The sequence below is a fragment of the Lates calcarifer genome, linkage group LG14 (genome assembly GCF_001640805.2).
Source record: "Lates calcarifer isolate ASB-BC8 linkage group LG14, TLL_Latcal_v3, whole genome shotgun sequence".
NCBI lineage: Eukaryota > Metazoa > Chordata > Actinopteri > Centropomidae > Lates > Lates calcarifer.
In genome coordinates this window covers 767163-790249 of record NC_066846.1, presented here as the reverse complement: position 1 = coordinate 790249, position 23087 = coordinate 767163, and positions in this window count along the sequence as shown.

Sequence of the window (23087 nt, the reverse complement as noted above, 5' to 3'; positions counted from 1 at the left end):
CTCCCTTGAGCTGCATAAAAGTTGTTTCAGGTTAGGCAAGGACATTCCACTCTCCTCTTTTTGTAGCTGAGGCATCTTCTAGCTGACCCTTAGTTTCTTTCTGGCCCAAATAAATCTAGATATAAGTTTGTCCCAGTGTCTGAATTGTTTTTCTGGAATCATTTGTGGAATAGACTGAAAAAGGTATAACAGTGAACATACATTTGTTTTTATTATCTAAATTTGTGTCTCAAAATCCATCTGTCTTTATATTATTATTCATCTGATTATAATTCAAATGTTCTATTGAGATTTTTTGCCAATAGATATTTATTCAGATATTTAATTACTTTAGCATTGCATTTGATTTTGTATTTTTCTCTAATTTCTTGGCCTGGGGAATACTTTAATGTGAGAATTTATTTTATTTATTATTAAGTTTTTGTCATGTTTAATTTATAACCTGATGAGTCACAATAACATAGAACGCAAAGAACCCTGTGATATGTTCCCTTTTCCCTATATGGATTCCTTTTAAGTTGTCACTCTGATCATTGTGCCAGTGGTTCAACAAATATTGCAACAAGGTAGGGCTAAGGCAATGTCCTTGACCAGTCCCTTGTTGTAAGACAAATATATCAGTTAAATATCCATTAATTTTTATCCTCGCTGTAGATTCTTGGTAGAGACCTTGAATACATTGTTCTTTCTTTTCTTCTTTTCTTCTCTGCATGAAAGCTCACTAATACTGCTCTCAGTCCCTGTCTAGGAATCTGATCTATCATGTGTAAGATACATCTAACATTATCCTGAGCCTGCCTACCTGTTTTAAAACCTGACTGATCTTCATCAATCAAATCAGTCATAAAATTTTCAAATCTTTTAGAAATTATTAAAGTAAAAATCTTATAATCCACATTTACAATTGAAATAGGTCTATGGGATTCACAATGTTTTCACTCTATAACTGAGGGGGGCAGCTTACCCTCTGTCAGAGTTAGACTGAAAGAATTCAGAAGTAGCAGAGTTAATTCTTCCCCAAATGTTTTATAACACTCGCTGGGAATCCATCACTACCTGGCATTTTGTTTGATTTTAATCTGCTAATTGCAGCACCTAGTTCCTTCTTAGTGATGTTAGAAATTAATTTTCTTTTCTTGTCCATAGTGTGGCTGAATTTACTGGGCTGTTTTTGCTTTCTTCTATGCAGCGTTTAATATCTTTCTTAACTTCCTGTAATTCCTTGTTATTCAGCATACCCACATTTAATTTGTATGGTGTATTATTCTTTCTCCTGTTTAGATGGATGTTGAGGTAGATTATACTGTGATCAAGACAAATCAATTATCTCTGTCTTACATTCTGTGTGGCCCCTCTCTAATGGATAGAGTTCCCTCCATACATCAAACATCCCCAGTTCAGTTAGAGAAGTTTTGATATTTGGGTCCTGTTTCTCTTATTTTTAGTTGTGACCGGTTTAGCATTCAAAATCATGTTGAAATCCCTGCGCATATTAGAATTCCTTCACTTTCCAAGGCTATGATCTCAAACAACAATTCCAGAAATGCTCTATTACAATTGGGTGGCACATAGACATTGATCAAAGCGACTACATTATCATCTATTTTCCCTTTTACTATTACATACCTCTCCTCTGTGTCATTTATTTCTTTAATGACTTCAAAATTGACAGAGTTGGAAATTAATATGGTGACTCCTCTCCTTGGACCCTTCTTAAAGGAGCTAAACAAGGTGTCTTGAAATCCAAACTTCCTCTGTTTATCATGTTCTTGCTGATATTTCTTGTAAATACATCACCTGCATTTTTTCTTTCTTCATTTTAGCCATTACTATTCCTCTTTTAATTGGATTATTTAAACCACTCACATTTAAGGATACTATCATCACATTGCTACACTGCATCACTTATAAAAACAGAGACAAAAGCAAACATCAGTGGGCTCACATTGCCAAAACTGGCATGCAACAGACAAAGCAAGTAAAACAGATGAACTTCCAAACTATGGAGGATCTTTTCGTCTCTATCCCGTTGGTGGATCTAGGGCATAACCTCTTACATAAAGAAGGGCCTAACTTAGTAATGACATTAGGACCTACAGTAAGGGTTTTAGTCAAACTAAATAAGTCCAACATTGAAACAGAAAAGAAAATTAAAACTGCAAGCAGTGTTGTAGATGTAGTGGCATGTAGATGTATTCAGGCCATGACAGTTAGCAAACATGTGAAGTTTGGAGCAGATTGAACAGTGCATGTGGGAGTTAAAACAACTTCCTGTTTAATGGCAAAGCATCGAAATTCGCCATGGCGCCACAGCAAGAGTGTCCCATGAAGACTCATAGTTTTCACAGTATAGCAGCATTATGATCTTAATGCTTGTCTGACCACATTTGAGGTGAATCAGATCAATCTACTTAGATAAAATACATAATTTCCTGTTGCCAATAAGTGGCACTATGATTATATCTGTATACTAGAATGTAGATGTGTTCAGGACAGGCCTGTTGTCAAACCTGTGAAATTTGGGGCAGATTAGACAAAGTATGTTTGAGTTATCAACTTCCTGCTTCATAGCAAGACATCAAAATTTGATGTGCTGCTGCGGCCACACCCATCGACGTCACGTAAAGCTTTTGATAACTTTAAATCACATAGGAATAAAGTGACCAAGTTTGAAGTTGATATGATAAAATCTGTAGGAGGAGTTCATTCAATACAACGCCTCCAAATGATGAAAAATAAGCAAAATTTATGTAATAAAATCAAAATGGCCGACTTCCTGTTGGTTTTAGGTCATCACGTCAAGAGACTTTTTGGTACATCTAGGCATGTTACATGTGGTCTGAATTTCGTCCACCTAGGACAAACTAAGCCCAGTGGCCATGGAAGTTTTGAAATTTTCCTGGGGGCACTATTGAGCCATTTTGCCACTCCCATTAACAAGATCCATGTAGATGTTTTCTTCTTTCCATCTCATGGTTAGCTAATGATTTCTCCATTTCATCTTTCACCATGTTTTTGGTCTGGAGTAACCCAAGTTTTCCTTCCCATTCCAACTTTCCTCTCGTCACATTGTAGTCAATATGGTTTCTGGCTCTATATATTCAAGTTTTCTGGAGTTTTTACCCTTGACTATCGAGAGCTCTGACGCCACGCAGCCTGGTACTACAGCCATCCCAGAAACCAGATTGAGTTAAAATATCATTCAATTCAAATTCAATTGAAGTCAACTCAATTTTATTTATATAGTGCCGAATCACAATAAAAATCATCACAAGGCTCTTTTCATATAGAGCAGGTCTGTACCATACTCTTAATTAATATTTACAGAGAGAGACCCAACAAATCTCACCACGAGCAAGCACACAGTGGCAAGGAAAACTTCCTTTTAAGAGGCAGAAACCTTGAGCAGAAACCGGACTCAGGGTGGGCAGCCATCTGCCTTGACCGGTTGGGTGAGAGAGAGAGAGTGGAGAAGGGGGAGAGGGAGGGAGGTATAGAATAGCGACAGAAGTCATAATTTCTAATTATAACAGCAGGTGTGGAGTGGGGTTGTAGGAGCGGCAGGAGACTTGTCATCACAGATCAGACTCTAAAGCTCCAGTGGCAGAAATACCTGCAGAAAGTGACAGGAGAGAGAGACGGAAGAGCACAATACTACAGGAAAGGAAAGATATTGAGTTAGTAATATGTAATTTGGGATATGAATCCATACTGATGGAGAGAGAGAGAGAGAGAGAGAGAGAGAGAGAGAGCTCAGTGCATCATGGGAAATCTCCTGGGAGTCTAGGCCTATAGCAGCATATATATACATATATATACACACACAAATGCATGGACCAGTTTTTCTGCAGCCTTTTGAGACAGAAAGTGTCTGATTTTGGTAATATTACGCAGGTGAAAGAAGGCAGTCCTAGAAGTATGTTTTATGTGTGAGTTAAAGGACATATCCTGGTCAAAGATAACTCCAAGATTCTTTACAGTGGAGCTGGTGGCCAAGGCAACGCCATCTAATGTAACTATGTCATTAGAAAATGTATTTCTGAGGTGTTCGGGACCAAGTACAGTAACTTTGGTTTTGTCTGAGTTCAATACTAAAAAGTTGCTTGTCATCCAAGTCTTAATGCCTTAAGACATGCCTGAAGTTTAGCTAACTGATTGGTTTCATTAGGTTTTTTATTATTATTTAATTTTTGTAATACAGATAGAGTTGTGTATCATCTGCATAACAATGGATGTTTAGGGAGGGATTCCTGATAATGTTGCCCAAAGGAAGCATATACAGGGTGAATAGAATTGGTCCAAGCACTGACCCTTGTGGAACTTTGTGTCTAACTTCTGTGTACATGGAGGAGTTGTCGTTAACATGTAAAAACTGAAGCCTATCAGGTAGATAGGACCAGTTTAGTGCAGTTCCTTTAATGCCAATGAAGTGCTCCAGTCTGTAAAAGGATGCGATGGTCAATGGTATCAAAAGCAGCACTGAGATCTAACAAGTACAGAAACAAGTCTGATGCAATTAGGAGATCATTTGTAACTTTTACGAGTGCTGTCTCTGTGCTATGATACATTCTAAATCCTGACTGAAAGTCTTCAATAAACTATTATCCTGCAGATAGGTCTATAGTCAAGCGGCGGCTGTGGCTCAGGAGGTAGAGCAGTTGCCCACCAATCAGAAGGTCGGTGGTTCGATTCCTCAGTCCGCGTGCCGAATTATCCTTGGACAAGATGCTGAACCCCAAAGATGTGTCATCGGTGTGTGTATGTGTTAGGAAGCACTAATGTATAGAACAAGTGCTGTATGTGTGTGAATGGGGTGAATGTGATCTGTAGTGTGAAGTGCTTTGAGTGGTCGAAAAGACTAGAAAAGTTTAGTTGGGAGAAGAGAAGAAGAGGTTTGATTACAGCTACTTTATATGAGCAGGAGAGGGAGAACGAGAGGCCATGGCTAGCAGTTCATCTTAAGTTAATAGCAGAGGATAACGTGAATTGGTGTAGAAGTGGCTAAAGAGTCGCACAGAATAAGAGAGTTGTGGGTGAATTAACAACTATTGTTACTGTGAATGTGCAGATTAAATTGGTGATAAAGACACAGATGTAGTGTCAGTATGAGAAAAATTATCTAATCTGAGACAGACAGGAAGAAACACTAATCTGAAGACACTGGCAAACGGAAGTGACAAAACACACTTACATCAGAGAATGCTTTCTTTCTCTCACAGATGAGAAAGTACGGAATTGTACATTGACAAAGATTTCAGTAATTTTGTTAAACATGCGATGACACAACATGTGATGAAACAACAATGAAATCCAGCTGAGGCCACTGGAAAACTGAACAGAAGCCAGTCTGAAGCAAGTCTTTTATGGCTGCATCAAGCCATTATCACCACAGCAAAAAGTAAATAATCTTCTAATTTCATTGAATGGGGTCTGAGGGAGAGCACAGGCACAAGTGATGATGGTTTGTGAAGAGCAACTGATGAAGCAAACAGCATGCACAGATACCATCTGTGTGATTTCAAAATACTGAATATTGAAAGATGCCTTGTCTTTCGGTCTGTGGTGGTGAGAAAGGTTATGAGAGAGAAGAGTGAGAGTGAGAGACAAAAAATAGACGCCTGTCATGCTGAGCTTCACAGAGGCTTAACAGCAGTTCTCCACCTGCTGCTCTATTTATTATATATCATGTTTCAGTGTTGTTGCAACAGGCTGACCTACAAATATACAACTGTAGCTTTAGCTGCTGTGGTCTGTATATCAGTGATTTGCAGAGTGAAGATTCTCAAGACAGAACACGTCATACACATTACACATCAGACCTGGTGCCTGTAAATAACTGAGGTGTTTGTTTTCATCAGTTTAAAGTAGCAGGTGTTTTGCACATAACCATATGAGGGAATGCTCAATGGTGTGAAGGAGGTCATTGATCATACAACTTTTAAACAGACTGTTAAACTCTGATACGCCTCTGTACTCTGAGTGGAGAAGGTTTTTGCTCATCAGATCAGGGAGAATGCCGTCTAGCTGATCCACATTTTAGAGATTCTTGTCATAGGCTGTTGAAAACACGAGTGTTCTGTTGGTGATATCACCCATACATCTCCATGCTCCCAGGCAACTCTGACAGCAGGACACCAGTCACTGTGGGTGGGCGGTTGCTGTCCACCAGGGAACAGTTAAGGGGTTGGTGTACTTCGTCAAAACTGTCAGACAGCTTCACAAACACCTGCCACACCTTTCCAATGCCACACTGTGCAGAGGTGGAAAAGTACGCTGGGTTTGAACTCCTCTCCCCTCCTCTTTTTTCATTAGATATAGAGCTATTTGTGCCATTTTTGTGAATTTTGTGAGTGGAACATTATGCCTTTTGTCCCCCTGAAGGGACTGTCTGGCTATGTGAACCATTATCCCTGTTTTCAAAAAATATATTTCATCTCCTCACTCTCGGTGACAGCTGGCTTTTCATTCCATTTTTCATTGAGGCCATTCAGATCATGTAAACACCTAACATGAACCACTTCTTCTCTGGTATAACCCAGTCCTTACTGTGACCAGCTCCTCCAAAAATCACAAAAGCACCAGGGTGGGACATAATTACAAGACAGTAAATCAAAACATAGACTTTTTATGTCACAATTCTAGGTAGAAATGAAGAAATGCTGTCATTATTATCAGATACTGAGTCAGTTTTTTACTGAAAGACACACAACTTTGTATGGCACTGATACTTCAGGGTCTGGAGCACCTGGACAGAAGATGTTTCTGCTCAGATGAGAATGTCATCCCTGTACACCAAAGGCAACGACAAGAAAATGAAAGAGAGTGCAACACAGAACCTTGGCAGAGGTGGGAGTTGTCACAATTTTGACTTGAAAATTAGTATTTTAATTGCCATTGCTAATATTTAAATTGTTTGGTTTTTTTTTCTTTTCTGGGTGGAATCCCAGAAAACAGTCTTGTACAGGAGGCTCTAATAAAACATAAGACAGGCTTAAAACCACCTTAAAAACCCACCATAAACTGTATCAGTTATACCTCAGTTCAACCTCTAGGCACCTCACGATTCAATGATGATTCAGAGGACTGATTATGGTTATCGATACATCTCTTTGAATCTTCTTTATCTATACAGGATTTCTTTTTTCTCACTGTGTGACTACAAAGCAAAATAATGTCAATAACATTAATAGCACTTTCTTCAGTGATTCCATGATTTTGATTTTGGCCTCATTGTAGAGTGATGATGATGGGACATTGTATCCTGGCTCCAAAGTGTGTAACACAGCTCAAAAGCACGGTAGAGCATCGGTGTAGCCAGATGCCTTTACTTGGGTACATGCCACAGAATAAATGCCACAATTAATTTTCAACAACAATAAATATTTATCATTGTACAAATTCAGATAATTATGGCATACTGACGGCAAAAGAAGAGATGTATTTCTGTTAACTCCAAATAGAAGATATAGCCCATGCGCACATTCTGTATGTCAGTGTGTCACTGTGCTTGAGCAGCAAGTGAACTACAACACACACAGCTTCCCCATGTGTCACACTGAGCATATTTTAGGAGGGGGGCGCGGTGTTTCTGGGTGGGGCTGTGCCCCAATAGAACTTTATGCCTAGCAACACCCCTGCGCTAGAGACAGACACAGCCAATAACAACTTTACTGGATTTGGGATTTGCACCAGGAGAGTTATTACAAATTTAACTTAGCCTTAGTTAGTTAAATCTTCCTTTCTCTCCCCTTTTCTCTTCTTTCTTTCTCCCTCTCGCCTCAACCAGGTATCATCACCATCTCCACTTCATTACTTTGCAGCGGTGACAGCAGCTAAAACACTATAAAGTTGATGTCTTGTTCATAGCTCACTTATGGAATCCTACCGCACCACCAAGTGTTTCTCCTGCTGGAGTACTGCCACTGTCAGCCCGTCTTAACTCGCCATCACTCCCCTTCAGTCACTCTGCCCTGCCTTGCCCTGTACTCCAAGATAAGTGTTGTTCTCTGTCTCCACCTCGCAAAAACAAATCTGTATTTCCATGTTATTTTTGGCAAAGCTACAGGGAGCCACTGCACAGGGGCTAAATAGCTGTGTGTGGCTCCAGAGACGCAGGTTGCCCACCCCCACGCTAGCGTTCTGTTATCAATTAACACTTAGAAAATTGATTTTTGAGTTTTGTGAATCGATTCATTTATTGTCCACATCCGCATCGCGACACATCTAAGAATCAATTTTTCCCCCACCTCTACTATGTGGTAAAAACACATGTTATGATAGGACCAGGAACATAGACATGTTGATACTGGTCTGTGTGTATGATACGTCTTGAGAAGTGCATAAACAGAGTGACAGGAAGGTAGGCCCTAAACAAGCCAGGGCTGGAAGATTGGAAACACATGCTGATTGCTCCATGAGTAATGATAATGGAATTAAAGGCACTCCTGTAGTGCCAAGAAAGAAGATGTCAGACACACAGTTCAATGCTAACCACACTAACAGAGCAGAGGTCCATCTCACAGAGAGGTGTGAGCAGTCATTTAGGACCTATACCATGATCCCAACACATCTGCTTCCTACCACCACCCAAAGGTTTCATCTAACTAATCTAACTACATGCTTTTACTTGCCTGAACACTGAAATTTCAGACTAGGGCTCAACATAGAAAATCAGTATTCTTTTGGCATCAAATAAATTGTGACCATACTACCAAGATCAAAAATTCAAATACTGACACCACATAAATTACTTGTTCTGCTATTTAGTGGACCAAAACTTTTTCCTTTCTTTTTCGTTTTTTGGCACAATCCCTGCTCCCAGAACAGCATAGTGAAGCTCTGGACAGTCCTTCCAAAACCAAATGTAAAAACCTGATCCTGGGTGTGTCTGCCTTTATGACCCATCAGCAGACATTTAACATGACCAAAATGCATAGCAAAGGTCAGACAGGTGAATATCAAGCATTTATGTCATAAATGGCAGTCCCTTGATAATATTTAATATGGAGTAGGTTTACAATATAATCACTATCAACATAACATCAGCATAAACCAGTTTAAACTTGTTGCTGTAAAAATGATGTCTTCTTTTGTCTAAATTATGTAAAAATATTATTATTATTATTATTATTATTATTATATTTGAAAAGGGATTCCCATCATCCCCTTTCTGCTCCTGGTTGTAGTGAGAGTTTGGTTTTAAAAAAAACAAAAAACATATCCATAATCTCATGGCCAGAGGCCCCACAGGCAGCAGTTTTTACCTTCAGTTGAAAGGAATGATTTCCAGTCTCCATTAATCCCACTTAGTTTTCAGTTTGAATTCAAAACATTTTGGACTGTTTTATTCAGGCAGAACTCTGGCTGGCTCTGGTCTTTTTCAATACATGACAACAAAAAAGCATTTTCTAGGAAAATATATTTATATCTCTTAAAATGAAAATGTAGTGTTGGTATTTGTTGTGTTATCATACTTCAGACACACTGTGAAAGAACACACAGATGATTTGAGGAGTGTAAGAACAATATTGATACATTTGTGTTTTTGTGCTTTGCAATACTGCATCATTTCTCAAAAAGGAAAAACTATTCATCTGTAATTCCAATTCATTTTGTGTTGCAGCAATGCTGTAATCTATCTTCAACCAATCGACTCTACCACTTCAATGGAACAACATAACCTCAGACAAGGAGCAGCATACGGTCACACTGTTAACATCAGCATTAATAAACCTTGCTGACTAATAACTTCTGTAATGTGCATTCATGTTAGCTTCCACATTACAGAAGGCAAGTAGGCTGTCACTGTGCTGTTACCCTGTGTGTGTGTGTGTGGTGTGTGTGTGTGTGTGTGTGTGTGTGTGTGTGTGTGTTTGGGTCCAGGAGGCAGACACCCTCTGCCTAGTTATTTTTATTTATTTTTTTTTACTCCTAAGTGAGATGTGAAGATACCATAAGGTCAATTTTAGGGCTGCCACCTAAATGTCAACTATTTTATGCATCAGTCGGGAAGAACGTCAGTGGACGAGTTGTTACACCTTTTTTAGCTACCTCACAGTTCACACACAGAGCACTGCAGGAGCAACGGAGTGATAGGCTGTAAACTTTACAACCAGATCCTGTCTTAAAAAGACCAAACCACAAAACTAACTGTGGAGTTAGATACTTGATTGAAACGGAGGGCAGAGCGGCTGAGAGTGCTGAACTATGACCAAGACTTTATGTCTGCAGTGTCTCCACTGTATACATTTTATAGTGGTGGCCAGCCGCAGGACAGTTATTGCATAACTGCTGCATTATTATAAATTTGCAAAATACTCAGTTGAGCCGAGAGGAACAGAGAGAAAGAGGAGACAAAGAGAGCAAATGGTAGAATGAACTAGCTAATGTTAAGCCAGATTTGTATTTGTATTTTGTATTTTGTATTTTCTATCGGCACAAATCCCAAATCGCACAGAGTTTTTATCAGCTGTGTCTGTCTCTACCGGCTCTCTGTACCTGTCAGTCCCCTGTCATTCGGGGCTGTGTCCATTGGGGCATCTTATTCAGTAACACTCAAGTTTTTGTTAACATTTTCGGTCGTCATTTTCTCTTTTACCTCGCTCCTACTCCTGCTGCAGTATCCAAAACATTAGCATGTGTGTTTACTCCTGTGCTCTGTGCTCTGTGCTTTGTGCGTCAACCTAACGTGATGCGCTTCAAACTTTGTTTCAGCCACATGATTGGTCTGGCGCAGCACTATTCTCATTATCATTGGCTTTTCATACTGTCTGTCAAAACACAGGTGGAATGACTTCTATCGATGTTGTTATCGACCTTGTCTAAATGTCTATCAAGGAAAAGTTATATCGCAATATATATTGTTATTGTTTTATCGCCCAGCCCTATCTGCAGCTGAAGAGTCTGGATCTGTTACTATTATTGTTATTATTATTATTGTTGTTGTTGTCCCCCACTTTTCTGACATTTTGTTATGTTGCAGCCTCATGCTATCACCCTGGATTTAAAGATTTTGGAGCAGAATTTATTTGTGTGTCTTTTCCAAATCAGATCCTGCCAACTCAATTTGGATTCTAGAAACATTTCAAAGATGATCCAGGGAAACAAGAGGGACCTGAGCTAAATTTGAAGTATCACAATAAAGGTTCTAAATACTTATGTCAGAAGATAAGAAATTGCAATATTATCACCTTACTCATAGTACTGTATTATATTGAATCATATCCCCGAGCTCATATCATTATATCACCTAACATAATGAGCAAACATGAGATCCCATGTCAGGATTAAAGACCAGGGAGGAATAATGATCACGGCCAGCATTATTTTCTTTGTCACATAATTCAATAATTATGTAGTTAGTAAATGTCAGTAACAGGGCCCCAGGCTGATGAAGCCAACCGCCACATTAGAGAAACTGGAACCAGATGTCTCATTTTTACTTGATAAACATCCATCACAATTTCCCAGAGTTCGTGGTGACATTAAGGTTAGAAAATCAACAACTGCTCCAGGGGCCCCTGATCCTTAGAGAGCCCAAAAGGTCCAGGTTCAGTGTGTGTCACATAGAGATTTTTTTGTTTGCTTTGATTTTTATAAATGTAAGTACACCTGAAAAATATGAAACAAGATAATACTCCAGCATAGCAGTGCAGGGGAAACATGAACTAAACAAGAAACAGTTTGACCTGGACCCCCAAAACTTTAATCTGGCCCTGATAACTGGGGGGTGTTTAATCTGGTCTGAGCCCTGATGGTGCTGATGGTGCTGATGTCTGCATCCTTCCTGCACCTGACACTAACTGTCCCTCAACAGATTATCACTCAGCCCTACAAGCTGCTGATTTTGAATATGACTCCCGATAAACAGGACGCCATTCTACATGGTAACTACATGGTAACTGTCTACGATGAAATATAGAGGCGGAAGTAACAGGGCGTGTTCTCTCTGCAGAATAAACATGGTTCTTTGCCATTTAACAGCGTCACAATCATTTGATCACACCCTGTTCAGACTGCGTTATAAACTCAGCCTGTCCATTTTAAAAGACAGTCATACAACGGAAAGTAGTTGATCGAAGACCAGAGGAGAAATGGGCTGATGTAGTTGCTGTGACAGGACTTCATTTCAAAACGCTCAACTTTTGCAAACAGTACAGGGCGCAGCTTCCGCCCCTCTGTAGACTCAATATGTGGAATAACAGAAGAACCACACACATTTACTGACAGACACACTGGCTGGTGTGTCAGGTGAAAGCTGAACCGGTTACAAATGATCCATTAAAGGCCATTTTGTTTTGTGGCGGACATAACTTTGCCGAGAAGAAAATTTTAGTTCGCATCACTTTCTTTTGGACCTCCGCACACGATTAGGCAGAAAGCCCCTTTAACAGCCGGACAGAGCACATTAGGAAATAAACATAGCACCTGTCCACTGTGTTAGATAACTTCAGATGTTATAACACTGACTTACCATTTATCGGTACATTCTATCATCATCTCTTGAAAAGAAGCAGCAAATTGGAACTTGGACGCTTTCTTTCCGACCCGCTGGAGCCGCTTCCACACAGAAGTCATGGTCAGGTCAAATAATTCTCTCACAGACACGACGAATCGACAGTTGCCCACAGGAGACGATGTGTCCCCGCTCCTGTGTTCCTCTGCCGGGACAGAGAAAGTCCAGCTGCTTTGCGGCGGTGTGTCGCTCCCTGTTCACCGGCGACTGGACCAACACACGCCTGCGTCACAGATAGCGTCAAGCTTACCCAGATACACCGGAACACCGACGATTATTACTTTCAAAATAAAGCTCTCGTTGAAGCAGAGGCGCGTACAGGCCTTATGGATCAGGAGCAAAAAGTCAAGGTTCACACCAGAGGCATTTGACTCAACCAGTAAATATGATATATATTATCTGGTAATATATATATAAAAAAACCCAAAGAAATTAAATATTTAGTATTTAAAAACAGATGTACAAACTCCACCTCTGTTTTTATGTTCATCTCTGTACCATATTCATGTGTTATTTATTTCGTCCTGAAGGTAATAAGTTTGATGTAGTCAATTAGCCCACTGCTAGCTCAAACAGACAACAAACTAATGATTGGGCTGTCGTTATTATTCAGAGAAGTAATGAAAATACTGACAGTAATGAAGAACCTTTATTTGACTTGAAGGTCAAAACTTCCTGTTTCATCATATTTTATTGTGGCTGGCTTGATGTAGCTGAAATGGTTACTGGGCAGTGTACTGTGCTTTGCAAGTCACGGCTACATTGACTTCATGCTCAGCAGGATAATCTAATAATTATGAGAGGATGCTGTTGATATGACAGATTCTCCAGTCAAAGTTTCCAAAGCACATATCCAATGAGAGACTGCTCAGCTGCTGTATGTCCCAACACAACTCTGACACTGACTTCTCATCAGAATTAGATTATTACTGTAGGTATAGATGTGACAGAATAGGTATACAGAATTGCTGCAGATGACCTGTCTGGTAATATCAACTGTAACATGTAGCAGTAACTGGAACCCTGATGTTGAGGGATATCATCAAGGACTGAGTACAAAACAGAAATGACCTGTGAGTCTGTCAGGGAGAGTTTTTCCTGTCATGAGGGATGTTTTCAGTTTAGCCCTGACTCTATTTATAATCTGTCACTGATACATAGAGCAACTGCTATGATACTGTTGCCTCTGAGAAAACACACACATACACACACACATAGATACACTCTCCTTCTCTCTCTCTCTCTCGCCTTTGCTCATGTACATCAAATATATTGTTATGATGTTGAGCACAATCTGTGTAAATCTTGTATAAATTTTTAAGCTCACAGTTCAGTTTTTAAGAGCTAAGAACCTATACTACTACTAATAATAGTAATAATAATTATGAGTATTAGAGGTAGTATCATTATAAAACTTGTCAGTTTGAGTCAGTGTTCAGTCAGAGCAGTTTTGGCAGCGTGGGAGGGCGGGGTTATTTTCATACGTTTTTATAGTCACAATAACAGAAATTGTTAAATATGAATTATGTTGTTTGTGTTGCGTTTTCAGTTGAGTCACTGTGCCTTCATTGTCCCCTTCCTCCACTCAGCAGTTTACAGCGCTGTGCTGCAGAGGCACACAGATGACTGGTGGTCATGACAGCCTTGTGATAGCAGGTCATCAGACACATGAGCCTCTTCAGTGCTGAGTCAAACACTGTGTCAAATACCACAGCCAACTGTTCTCCCCAGTCCTGCCGCTGAGACACAATGTCAAACAAGGCCGAGTCAAACCTGCTCTAGGTCATTAAATTAGGGTTTTTAAAGAAACAAAACTAGAACATTAGCATACTTCCCAGCATCTGTCATTCAACAAATAAAACTCTCTACAGATCACTCTTTGAAGTTTGAAGAGGCTGGATGGAAACTTGCTGTGTTTTTAATACATGTGAAGATAAGCCATAGTTGTGTCCTTCCATAATAATGAAAACATTTTGACCATGATTAAGGTTACAGCCTCACCTGTAAGTCACCTAGGACACGCTACCTGTGTTGTGAGTACATAATGGCTAATTCACTGACCTGCTGTGGTTTACATGTGCGTGTGTCCACACTACTGTTTGCAGCAGCACTGCCACTGCCAGCTCTGTCTTTCTACACTGAGTTTGACTCCGATAACAGCCATCAATAACAGAATACATAAAAATAAATTTACACTTGTTCAGAGCGAGAGTAAGACACACACACTGAAAGAGGACGACAGAGAGACATAGCATGCCAACTACTGCCCTTGACCTTCAGTGACAATGAAAGGTGTCAGTTTTAGAAAATGTTTCTGGTATGACCTCAATATGATTATCAACAGATCTTTTCCCTGTCTGTTGTTGCTGAGAACCGCACATGTCCAGACATGACAAGACAAACTTCACACAACAGAGTGCATTGAAACAGAAGTTTGAAATTAAAATCAAGACAGAGGTTTACACATCATTCCATTTTAATTCAGCTGAATGTTTTTTCAAACACAGTATGGTGTAACTTGGACACATCCTCAGTGATGAACCCAGGGTCATAGAGTGTGTCGGGTCTTTGATAATCAGACACTCTCACCTACCTGGGGGTGATCAGTCCCAGCTTGTGTCTGAGTAGCGCACTATAACATGGATTGCCCCTCTTGATCCACAGCCACCTGTGGACAGAAGTTTTTTCAGCTGCATCAATAATGTTTTTGGTGGCTCTTCTCCCCTGCAACCCTCTGACTGAAGGAACTAGATTTGCTAGTTCAAACAACTGACCTAAGCAATTCAATAAGTTAACAAATCTAAAACAAGGATCTGCACACACACAGTGTTTAATCCAGACTAGTAACTATGCTTTTGCCTGTTCAAATGTACCTGTGGATGTGTTTGGCACTCATGCAGTATTATCACACTTGCAATGTCACAGAACCCTCTGTTTGTTGGCTTAGTGTCTGTATTTTTGATACTCTAGAGGATCTCTTTCCCAAAAAACTTCAGAGTTGATACTGTACTTACTCTGGTCCTCAGCAATACACCCACCAAGTTTGAGGTCAATCAGATGAGCAGTTGTTGAGAAATTTGAGGGACAGACAGAGAGAGAATGATATAAAGAGTGGTGCAGGAATGAGTCGTAAACCCAGGAAGTAAGTTAGCATGTTAGCACTTCCTGTTCCCTCGTCCTAAAGTCAATGTGTCATCCAATCTATTCACCAGTCCACCTTTACAGCTTCATTTGGTTTCTACTCATACTCTTTTAAACTACCACTAACTTTCTAAGAAGAAAGGCTTTTGTAGAAGAGCTCAGAGCTAAATGAAATGACAAGTTGGAAGCTTAGTGTTGAAGACGCTGATGTCATGTGACTGTGGTGTAGATGGTTTATAGCCTAACATTAGCTTTTTACTTCTGGAGATTGGATTTAGGCTTCAAACATCAGAACAGTGGTGTTCATCTGTGAAGATTATCTGATCAACTAAACCTGAAAGAATCAGAAACTTTAGTTGGTCACAATTTGTTATCAGATCCCTGCTGGTATCATGTCCCATCTATGACCTTTGTAAATATAGCCTGGCTAAGTCAAACACCTGTGTCCTGTCTGTCTGAGGCACAGAGGCGATGACAAGCAGCAAGACCATTTGCCACAATATTAATAAGGTCACAGGACATCATGCTGTCCCTGCAACCATGATGCAACAGTCGACAGTAAAGTCACATGTATGACCTTTGAATGACCTGTGGAATGATATGCCAACAAAGAACATACTGTTATATACATTTTCAGGATTTTCATCAGGAAAAGAATGATGGTCTCCATTATCTTTGTAAACATATTGGTGTGGTTAGAAAAGTTGAACTGAAGCACTGGGTGGATCAAAGTGTATTTCGATGGCTGGTTGTAAGGGCATTTGGTAGGGTAGGGTGTTGCTACATGGTTTTATGGTGATTACAGTGATTGGAGGCTTTCCAGCTAACTTGAAAGTTAAGTTATGTTGTTTAAGATGCAAATTTAACCATTAATTATTGAATTTAAATACATGAACTCAACTTTTAACAATGTCTTCCATAAGCAGCTTACAGGAATTTAATGAAGTCGACTAATCATGAATTTAATACAAATTCATACATTTCTTAATTTCTAGTTAATCCAATTTATAATTTCTAGTTTTGATTCAGTAAAAGACGATACAGATTCATAGACAGACTAAAGTCTTTATATATTTTTATTATATTTTATTTTTATTCTTTATATATATTTTTTATTTCTTAGGCATACTGTTACTACAGCAAAGATGTATTGTAAGAACTGTCACCTGCTGCTGGTGAGTGGTATATGTCTGTACATACTATCAGCCACTGTTTGATCAGAGTTTAATTTGTGTGGAACTGAGGAATTTGAACTCTTTGGGTTGTTAAAATTTTCACAAACATTACGGAGGTTATGACCTCAGTGTCCTATATGCAGATTTGCCAAATTACAACCAATGTAAAGGTCTCATAAACTGTAAAATAATAATAATAATAATAATAACCTGCACTGTGTCAAATACATGTTGTTACAATTATATTTTCGCCTTCCTTTCACCTAATTGGTGACACTGAGTCAAATATCTTTGACAGAGGCAGAACTTTCACGAAATTCAAAGATCAAAGCAAAAACCAGAAACCGAAGGAACTGTCTGCAGAGCTCAGAGACAGGACAGTGTCGAGGTTCAGATCTGATGAAGGCTACAAAAAATCTGCTGCACTGAAGATTTCCCAATAGCACAGTGTCCTCCATGATTTTTACATGGAAGAGGTTTGGAACAACCTGGACTCTTGACCAGGTGATAAATCGGGGAGAAGGGCATTGGTAACAGACGTGACCAAGAAGCTCCACACATCCTGTGTGTAGATGGGAGAAACTTGCAGAGGACTGAATAAGGTCTTAATATTTTGTATTGTGGCCAAAATGTACACTCATTGTAAATTGCAATGTGCTGAACTCCAGCATCCAAAACAGGATGCACACCAACTGGTGGGTCCTGCAGACAGGAAAGGGATTGTTTACAAATGATGTCACCTTGCAGCTACCACTGTGATACCCCTCAACCCCCACAACCACCTCTAACCCAACCTATTTAATGTGACTTAGTCCATTCTTTTCCAAGTTAAGAGCTGTCACTGAGCCGCAGGGAGCAGGAAATGCAATTCCCAGAATAGTTTCTCAGATAAACATGGCGTCACCAACATGGAGCTTTATTTTTACCTATCCAGATGCAGCTGTTTCCCAGTGTGCTTGCAGAGTAGACTACTGAGAGACAGGGAAGATGGAGGGACACTGACAGCGGAGGTTCAGTTCATTAAAGGAAACACCAGGGTCTGTCAGTGGAACTGAAGCATCACTTAGTAACAGATGGAAAATGGAATGGTGTGTACTGGGATCAGACTATGTTGGAATGCATGTCCATCCATCCATCCATTATCTATACCGCTTATCCGTTAAGGGTCACAGGGGGCTGGAACCTATCCTAGCTGACATTGGGTGATGGGCAGGGTACACCCCATACTTGTGCCACTCCATCACAGGGCCACCATATACAGACAAACAACCATTCACACTGACATTCACACCTAAGGGCAATTAACCTAACTTGCATATCTTTGGATGGTAGGAGGCCTGAGAGAACCCATGTAGGCTGATCTGCATGTATGTGGAGCTAATGTATTTTTATCTGTAGTTAATCGGATCAGTGTTGTCCACGTCTGGGATCAATACTATAATGCAGATGTATTACTGTGTCTATAGGATAGCCCCTTGTATGATAAGTGGTTGCATTTTTGCACAGAAATCTGTTTGTTTCATTATTATTATTTACCATGCTAGATTTTTAATGACTGCATTCTGAGTTCAAGACTTGATTTGAGCTCTGCCTAATTTTATTTCATTTGTAGCCTATGTGCTACATCTTGACCATATTATTTATCTTTTCAATATTGTTTTCTTTTTTGCTCCCTTTTGGTATCTCCTGATATGGAGAGTCTGTGTGGTATATTAGATGGTGATGTTGATGTGAAGATATACCAACATTCCACATGATAGTGGATTAGAGGCCATGAACTTTAACCTTGAATTAAAGAGAGATGCACTCTCAGTCAAATTGCATATGTATCTGTAATCCCAAGTTACAAGTAGTGGCTCACCAGTATACAAAGCCCCAAAAGTCCTGTGATTTTTTCCCCTGTACACACAATATGATAACTTGTTCCCACATACAGACATATATTCAACAAAAACCCCTTTGCTAATAACGTTTTCATGGGCTTTACAGGCTCTGAGATGAACTTAGGGCATTTAGTGACTATTGAAATGGCACTCATCCCACTTTGCATTTTAGCATGGATTACGGTCGAGGAAAAAAAATATGTTTTTGGAACTGCTGATTACTGTACTGAAAACTGGTGACATGTATTTATAGAAAAGAACCAGACAGAAAGATATTTTACATTCTATAAGTTTCCACCCTGACCATATCATTAGCAATGGTCAGTGAAGAGGAGGATTATCAAACTAAGGCTAAAGATATGACCAGACACTTATTGAACAAGATATAACTATAAACAGGGAAGAATTATTGTCTCATCCCCCTAATCACACTGAAAACAGAGTATCTTTGGTATCTGGATATGGTATGGTGTCAGGTAATTAATCTTGAATGTGACCTAAGTTTGAATCATTGGTCATCTTCTAGGAGTTGTTTTTGCTTCAGGGGAGGCAGATATGTCAGAGATATGTTTGTCAGTTCCATGTATAAGGAACCTACACAAACTAATGCTTTCACCAAGTGTATTGCAATTATGGATGTGGACACTGTGCACTTGGTTCAAATACATTTGATACTATGACGTTTAATCATCTTCATTCAGGAAAGAAATATGAAATATCATGATACCTCAGTTTGTTCATAATATTTAGGAAATCACATGACTAAACTGAAACTCATGCTACTATTTTACAGTAGATATAACAGAAGTGTCACATTTCCTTCACTTATGTAGACATGTAGCCTAATTAAAGATGTTTAAAACTACACTGTCCATTTTTTTTTTTACATCATCTATGGATCATTTGTAATGTGAGAGTATTGATACACACATAGAGAATTCAATTCTATTAGTCTCACTGTGATAAAACCACTGTCCACTGTCTGCTGAGCAGCTAACAGCACACACACAGTAAGAGAGGGGCTGGTGAACAGAGAGGAGCATTTCACAGCACATGAAGCTGAACGTTTTTCAAGCAAAGCAGGTTCAGGATAGTAGTTAGTCACTTTATGTATCTGGAGAACACAATAAAAATCAAATCAAATTAACTGTTTGTGTGTGTGTGTGTGTGTGTGTGTGTGTGTGGTGTGTGTGGTGTGTGTGTTGTTAGGGAGGAGACAGAGCTGACAGTGCTGGGCACTGGCTCAGATTCATGGCAGTCCTGACAAACACAGCTATAGTAGGAGAACCCACAACAGGCCTCTGTTAGAGCAGTCTGCAGCCTCAGTCAGACGCTTCATAAAGGAGCATTCACTCACTATACGAAGGACATCTTTCAACAGCATCCATTTTAGGTGAACTTATATTTTTGTATTTCATCACTGAGGTTGAAGCTGGGATTTTCTGTCAAACCTGAATGGCTACAGCTCTGATCATAAAGAAGAATTCTGCTTTATTGTATTACCCATTTTGATAATGTTTCACTCACTACAGTAAATCTCTTATAGGTATATCTGGCTAACCTGAGCTTTAATTATCTGACAGAATATGTATAATATCTACTTATCACAAGTGAGCCAGTTCTACAAAATCAATCCAAAACTGCTGGAATAGCCTTTTAAAACTCTGGTATCAACATTTTCCTTGAAGGTAACATGAAACAAGTCCTCCTGCAGGTAGAACAGAGGTCCAACTATACACAAGGTGACAGTCTCAAGTAAGTGAATGAAACTGTTGTTTGAGAGGGTTTGGTTATTCAAACAGTGTGAGGTGCAGTATGTAATTGGATATTTTCCACTCCCTTTTTATCAGTACAAACCACACTGAGGTAAAGCACACGTCATTCAGCAGCTTTCACCTGGTACTGACACACAATCATATCATAGCCAAATGGTTAGGGTGTGATCCAGCTGGATCTTTACTGCATATCACTCCCCTACTCTCTCCCATTTCCTGCCTCTCTTCACTATCCTATCAAATAAAGGCAAAAAGTCCCCCCCAAAAAATAACTTAACAAAAAAAAAAAAAAAAAGAACTACTGGTAGAATTAGTGTGTTGGTCAGCCCATGCTGTTGCAAAGTCTTCTCCCAGACCTGCTCCACAGCTGTACATTAGGTGACACCTTGTGGTCAGTCTTGTACACACTGCCTGTTCATGAAAGTAAGGTCAGTCTAACTTCTGGATAACTTTTCGGTGGCTGGCAGAAAGAAAGACACCAGACAAAGTTAGCAAAGTCAGCATTTAGAAAACCTGTCTGCAGCAGTTTAGTTTTATAGGCAGGTTACAGGTATGTTGAATGAGTAAATGAATTTGCTCATGCTGATGAGACCTATATGTGCCCCTGTGTTGGAGTATCACACTGTCACACTCATGATGGACAGTTTCAAATAAAGGATTACAATAAAAACAGTGAATCAGTGAGGAGTGACGGCTAACAGTGATCCTTGGGGTGCAGTAGAAGATAGAGAAAAGCTGATTCAGGGGTGCATGAGTCAGAACCTGAGGAAGAAGAAAATCAGCTGTAACAGTCTGTGAGTGTGGCTCAGGGTGACCCTGCACCTCTATGTGTCTGTAAATATATATTTTTTTAAACATGGTGAATGGGTGTTTCCTCTATCTTCCAGCATTTAGCAATAAAACAATTATAATATTAAGTGACAGAGTAATCAGATTATATTCATTAATCCATTTCTGTGCAGCATCTTTCCCATGGTGGTCAGAGTGTCAATGACAAAGTCCTTTGAATCAGAACAGCACCATCTCTGTGGTGAGCAGACAGAGTTTTCTTCAGCAGCCCCCTCAGCCCCTTCTTCTCAACGTAGGGGTTCTTCTGCAAGAAGGAGCGCTGCAGCTCCTCCACCCCGGCTCTCAGCTCCTTCTCCATCGGCTGCTCCACGGCCGTGAACACCACGCCTCCCAGCAAAATGAAGAGCAGGTAGCAGACAACCAGGCAGGAGAAGGCATTCATCTGAATCTACACTCCCGGTGAAGACACGAGCCGGGTCATTGCTGGTTCAGACTGATCTGTTCGTCCACAGACTGCAAGCAGATGCTGAGAGCCAGTTAGGCTTTAAATATTTAGAGAGGTAAAGTGGGTCACAGGCTCAGCCAAAGAGACAGATCAGCTGGAGATTCAGAATTATACCTGTCAGGCATGTCTTGGCTCTAAAGGGGAAAAAAGCTTCAGAAGTGCGACAGATATTTCTATTCTATGATAAATGACTGGGGATGGGACGATGTACGATTTATTGCCCTTCGCGATAGAAAAATTAAATAAAATATGCACAGTAAGTTGATTGTAGTAAATTTCCAACATCGGGATAATCGCGAATGGTGATACTCGTTAATATCTTCACGAGTGACTTAAAAATAAGCAGTCCAACTTGCCAACATACAGTCCTGTATTTATTTATACTGAATTACCAGAAGGTCATTCCAAAATCAGGCTGACGGTTCAGTTTGCCCATTGTATTCCCGCAAGTTAAAGCGGATGTGTGGAAATACTATGGATTCCAAAACAAAAAACTCCATGTAAAATTTACTAACGTTACTGATTGGTTCAGTTATACTACCGTTGACGTTTATCTAAATGCTTGTTACGTTGTGATGCTGTTTTGGTCACCGGTGAATTAAGTTAACGTTAGCCAGGTAACGTTAGCTGTGCAGCTAAACAGCAAATAGCTCCGCTGTCTCAGAGCAGAGCGGTCTCTGGCAAATTGTCTGCAGCCTACTAGTTTTTCCTTTCAACGTTAACCGTAACATACATTTCACGACAGCCCATAGGGAACAGCTCAAATCAGTTGGAATTTATTTGACAGAAAAGTCATCTTCCTTGATGTAGCCTATTTTATTTATTTTTCCTTAGTTTTGAGGAGGGACCTCATGATTTCTAATTACCTAAAGACTGATTGGTTTTCACTAAAAAGAATGTTCCCATCTGTGATGCAGTAAGAATGTTTTTTTCTTACCAAAACGTAAAGTGATTTCAGTGTGTTTTGGACGTGTCTGAGTGGGTTGGAGTTTAAAGCATATCATGATTATCGTGATATCATTTATCACAATTATTTTGGCCTGAATAATAATTTTCATATCATCCCATGCCTACAAATAACCAAACCTTTTTTTCAAATACATGGCAGGACTGGATGCTGTTTGTTCTGACACTGTGCTGTCCAGGTAATCAGTCTCAATGCTTTGTCATCACTGCATATCAGTCCATCTGTGTGTAGAATTCCTGACACTCAGCTCTGACAGGCCTCAACAAGCTTCTACTTCTTATTATATATTTAGTCAGCAAAATGGTGCAATCGTTACAGAGAAGACCCTCAACTAACTC